This window comes from Myotis lucifugus, unplaced genomic scaffold (genome assembly GCF_000147115.1).
Source record: "Myotis lucifugus unplaced genomic scaffold, Myoluc2.0 scaffold_260, whole genome shotgun sequence".
Taxonomy (NCBI): Eukaryota; Metazoa; Chordata; class Mammalia; order Chiroptera; family Vespertilionidae; genus Myotis; species Myotis lucifugus.
Genome location: NW_005871308.1, coordinates 25,577 through 31,576, shown reverse-complemented (window position 1 = coordinate 31,576; position 6,000 = coordinate 25,577).

Genomic DNA, 6,000 nt, shown 5'->3' with positions numbered 1-6,000 from the left:
AGAGGAAGGGAGAAGGAGAGAGATAGAAACATCAATGATGAGAGAGAATCATTGATTAGCTGCCTCCTGCACGCCTCCTGCACGCCCCCTACTGGGGACCTAGCCAGCAACCTGGGCATGTGCCCTTGACCAGAATCGAACCCAGGACCTTTCAGTCCGCAGGCTGACATTCTCTCCACTGAGCCAAACCAGCTAGGGCAGAGCTGGGATTTGAGCCCAAGTAGTCTGGCTCCAGAGCTTACGATCCTAGCCAGTACATATACTGCCTTCAAGTCCTTATGGGGAGGGACCTTGGATTGGAATACCCTTTCTGATTCTCCAAGGCTTTAGAAAGGCACAGTCCAGGCTCCTGGGAGCAGCTTCTCTGTCTCGGGCCAACAAGGCATGGGATCCCAACAGTAGCAGTGGAGCCGGTAGCAGTGAACACAGGAAGACGTGCTCCTGAACTGAGTGACAGTGTGTGGCTTCTCCTGTCAATCCCACCCTGACCTTGGAATCTCGCATGGGATCCAGGAATCCCAGGTAAGCAGGGGAAGGAAGGGGCAGTTGGTGAAGCAGGATATATTGGTCCTGCTCTGACTCTTTAAACCAGGCAGGACCACCCTTGCAGCCTCACCCATGAATCATCTCGGGGCCTGTGACTGTTTCTGAACTGCCAGTTATAACTCATCTTCACCTGCTCATAATACCTGAGCCCCTGATCTTGATCCTGCCTCTGCTCTTTAGGTTTGATGTTGACTACAATAACGGCTGACACTGACTGAGTTACTTCACTATGTACCAGACTCTCTACCAAGTCCTTTATCTACATCAGCTCAATCCCAGAGATGACCACTGCCAGGGGTGATATTAAAAATATCTAACAACCATCTTCAGGCATGGCATTACCTGCTGACTGGCCTTAGGGCTAGGTAAAGGACTTAGTATGTCTCTGTTTTGCCAAGAGGTACACTTTGGTTATTGGATCAAGGGGAACAGATAGGGGAAAAGCTAGGGAGATAGAGGGTCCTTGGGCTACTAATAACTACTAACTAGTCCATTGGGAAGTATTCTGATGTTTTAGCAACCAGTTCAGCTATACATGTGCATGGGGCCTGATTTGCAGCCCTGGTATCATTACCTTATTTCACAGCAGTGGATGGAGGCTCAGAAGAGGTTAGACAGCTTGCGCGTTGGAACAGAGCCAGATAGCAACAGAGTTGGGATGCCAACCTGGGTCTGACTCTTAACCACTGACTGACCTGTGATCCTGAGCAGTGCAGTGTCCTAGAACAGAGCTGGGGTTTCCACGTTCCCGCAGCTAAAGGCTGAGCCAGAGGAAAGAGGTGTGCGTTCTGGAGCTCTGTTGTGACATAGTTGTTCTCAGACTTGGAGCCTTGGCAACAACTGCTTCACATTGTGGAAGGAGCAGGCCCTGCAGAGTGAGGGCAGAGTAGGCGGCAGGAAAGAAGGAACAGTGTGGCCCTAAAAAGGTTCAAGCAGGGAATTGAGCCCAGTAGGGTTTTCTATGAGGGCAGAGGTCTGCGGCCAGAGGCTACTTCAATTTGCTCCAACCAAGTGCAAGCATTCCTCCTCTTGTTGGTCCCAAAATGTGTCTTGATGATGGATAACGCCTTCCTGACCCCCTCCCTGGGTTTCCTCAGCCAAGGCTAGTGCAGTCTCGTGACAGCCGGAATTCCTCTGGGTCCTAGATAGTTCACAGTCTTCTCTGAGTCTGTGAGAGAGTGAGATCACCAGCTAAAGGCTGAGTGGGCTCCTTCCCTTTTTTCCTATTGGCTAAGCAGGATTTTTTTTTTAATTTCGAAAATAGAAATCTCTCTTTTTTGTTTGATTGTTTGGTTGGTTAATACATGGTGGCTAAATAAAATTATACAGAGAGAGTAGAAGTTCCCCATAATTCCTCCCTTGAGCATTACCTGCAGAGGACCTGTGCTTTTGTCTGCCCTGCCTTCTTTCTCCTGCTGCTGCTGAAGCCCCATAGTGTTGTAGTGGGTTAAGTGCACAGATTCTGGAGCCAGGCTGCCTGGGTTTGCATCCAGTAACAGGCAGGTTACTTTCCCTCTCTGTGTCTCAATTTCATCATATGCAAAATAGGGATGCTAATAATAACAGTACCTATTTCAAAGGGCTACTCTGAGGATTAAAATGAGTTAACATATGCTTTGGGGAAGTACCCAGCCTGGATTGTATACAGTCTTGGGGGACTTTCAATCCAGGTGTCCTGCCTTCCTGTGAACAAAGGTTGAGCATGAGACTTAAGCCAAGGCTAAATGAACTTTCTTTTTCTCTTTCATCCTCTCTTTCCCACACTAATCTGAATCTTGAGTAAAGTGATTCAGGGATAGCAGATGGTTAGTGCTGGCTTATTATAGGGCAGAGCTCTGATGATGCCACTGTCCATTCCTGCTATCTGAATTCCCAGAGACCACTCAGGTACACGTCCTTTCCAAGACCCGAGTCTTCTGCTTTTTCTTTAGTTCTGAGAGCCTCTGCACATCTCTCACCCTAAATTTCTTTTTTCCCTTAAGTTATCTAGAGGTGATTTCTGTTTGCAGAAAACACATGAGTTTGACACATTTCTCTAACATTTATGACTCTTGGCTGCAAGTGACAGAAAGTCCAGCCCACAATGGGTTAAGCAAGAAGAGAATGTAGTGGCTCAAGTAAGAGGAAACCCAAGGGGGAGACTGGACTTTAGGGACAGCTTGAGTCACCAATGTGATTGATGTGTGACCTCTTTCCAGGTCTTTGTTCTCCTGTGTTGACTTCATTCTTGGGATCCACATGAAGGCAAGTATCTGCCAGCATCTCCAGGCCCACATACTCTCGGGTGAGAGTCCCACAGAAAGGAGGAGAGCTTCTCTGCCCCAGCGCAGCCAGTCAACATCCTGCGCTGGTTCTCATTGGCTTGATTTGGGATCCGTGCTGAGCTCAGAATAAATCACTACTTACAGGGGAATACAGTGCTCTGATTGGCCATGGCTGAGTCACTTACCCCTAGAACTGAGAGATAAGAACTCCTCCCAAAGAATGTGTACCCAGAGAAGGGAAAGTGGGTCTTCCTACCAAGGGTGCTGACAGGAAACTGATAGCACTCATAGAACTGAAGATAGATCAGTGAAAGCACTATTTACACAGATATGGGCAGGGTTGAGAGAAATCAACAAGGTGTGGTCAAGTGCCAAAGGGCTAGCACCGGTAGACACTAGGCCTTAAGGGGGAAGCGGATGGAACAGAGTTGTTGTACAAGAGAGACTTCCAGTGGGAGCCCTGGACTTTGGTAAAGGAACACAGCCATTGCCAACATATAGCCTGGTAAAGAAAGACTGAGGGTGGGTGGAATAAATACCTTGACCCCCTTCTATAACCATGTGCCTTTCTCCTAGTTGGGTTTTCCACTGGACAAACCCAACTGGAAATTAGAAGGCAAAGAAACCCAGCTGGTGCAGTTCACAAGTCAGCCTCATGGGGACAGCATGGAGAGGGTAGAGAGTGGAGGCAAGCCAAGAACAAACCTGTTGTGGCTAGATAATGTCTATATCTACATACCTGTAGCTATATCTATTTCCAAGAGCTGCTTTATTTGTGTGTGTGTGTATGTTTTAATATTTTTATTGATTTCAGAGAGAAAGGGGGAGGGGAGAGAAATAGAAACATCAATAATGAAAAAGAATCATTAATCTGCTGCCTCCTACACCCCCCCCACCCCGCCTCCCACTGGGGATCTTACTCACATGTACCCTGATCAGGAATCAAACTGTGACCTCCTGGTTCATAGGTCGATGCTCAACCACTGAGCTATGCCAGCCAGGCTCCAAAAGCTACTTTGAACTCTGTCTATCTATCTATCTATATCTATCTATCTATCTATCTATCTATCTATCTATCTATCTATCTATCTTTCTATCCCCACATTACATATAAGTATATAAAAGATCAATCTAGTATCTATCCAAGTGCACAGACTTTCAAGTTAGACAGCCCATGGACAAGTTAGTTAACCTCTCTGCAATTCAGTTTCCTAGTTGGTCAATGGGAATAATAAAAATAATTACTTGTTATGTGAGGATTCAATGAGGATAAAGTGCTTAGCAGGGTGCCTAGCACAAGTAGCACTATATTCACATAAATATATAAGTCACGGTTAAGGCACTATGTTAGTTGGGGCAAAGGCTAAGCTGCTGTAACAAATAGATACATACAATAACTCAAAATGGACATAAGACACTGGGGGGTAGGGGGGGCCAGGGGATTGTCAAGGGCGGGGAAGAAAAAAAAGGACACATATGTAATACCCTTTGTAATACTTTAAGCATTAAAGAAAATAACTCAAATGCAGTAGAAGTCTATTTCTTGTTTATGTGCATCCCAAGGTCGGTGTCAGATGGCTGGCTGGCTCTCCTTCTTACAGAGATTTGGGACCGAGGTTCTTTCTGCCTTGTGGTTCTATCATTCCCTAGGGGTTCCAGCCAGTGACAGGGAAAAGAGTGGAGGAAGCTGTAAGAGGCTTACACCACTTCCTTTCACATACCAGAGAAAACAAAAATCATTCTAGTATTTCAAAGGAGGAATTTAATACAAGAGATGGGACACAAAACTGGTAAAAGGGCTAAAAAAACAAAACACAGGGAGGTTACCCAGATATTTCTAATTGGAGGAAGCCACTACCACCCCTGGGCTGGAGGGGCAAAAGGGACAAGGATACCATCCAGAGCCCATGCTCATTGCATTGCTAAGTCAATTGGAGCACCTGCTGCCTCCACTAGAACCACCACTCTTGCTGCCCCGCAGGAAGCCAGGAGCTCCCACTCTTGCTGCAGTCTGGAAGTCTGAAGTCACGTGGGCCTGTTGTTGTCACCGCCAGAGCTAGAGTTCATGAGTGCCATGCTGCTGAGGTTGCTATAGTAACTGCCATGGCTCCTACTCTGGAAGAGCACTGCTTGGGCAGGAACCCAGGAGCCTGCACTCACCCATTGTTTCTGCTTCTACCACTTCTTGGCTTCTCCCTCTGCCTTCCAGAGTCAGACCAGTGCCTCTCATCGGCAAAACCTAATGGGAAGCCAATGGACAAAGAAATCTGAGAAAAGCTTCCGGCCCCTTGCTATACAGAGGACAGCATAATAGGATGAGAATAGAGTTGAGAACAAACAGGTAAGTGACTGGTGCTGTAAATTCAGATACTGAAGATTGTAGCTTCAGCCACCTTTCTCAGTGTTTGCTGAGAAAGGCTCAAATTCAGAACTCGCTCAATCTCTACTCTCCCACTAGATTTCTATAAAGAGGATGGAGACAGGAAGAATACCATGACTGTAAAGGGAGATGCATTATCCTTGCCCCTCATTACCTCTGTGTGTATTCAAATGGTTCCCTTCCCCAAAGCTCTCCCCCAGGAATTAGCTCATTAAGTTTTGAGGGATCCCCAGGAAGGGGAGTCTGACTCCTATTCCCCAGTTCGATCTCAGCTGACCCATGAGCTATGCTGATCCGCCTTGGTGCTGCAATAGCAGGGGTTGGACACGGTAGGAAAAAGCATTGGGCAGAGAAGATGTGGTGGCAATGCCAGCTGGAGAGAGGGTAACGGTTGTGCCCTTGAGTGGTCAGTTCCTGAGAGCTGCAGGAGATCGATCCTACAGTCCAGCACTGACCAACAGAACTGTTTGCAGTGATTGAAATGTACTATAGCCAGGCTACCCCATAGGACAGCTACTATCGCTTATAGATATTGAGCACTTGAAATGTGGCTAGTGTGCACAAAGAACTGGATTTTACATTTTCCTTCATTTTAATTTCGATAATCACCTATAGGTTCTGCTTATTAGACTGGACAGCACAGGTGTAGACCCTGAAGTTGGTGGTAAAGAGGCTAGATAAGGTTAGGAGCTGTAGGCTCGCTGGGACCACCAAAAAGGAGCACAGCATGCTGCCACATGGAGGCTGTTTCCCAGTGCCCAGAAACAATTCTAGTTTCTGTCCTAGACTAGAGGGAGATGGGGGAGAGGG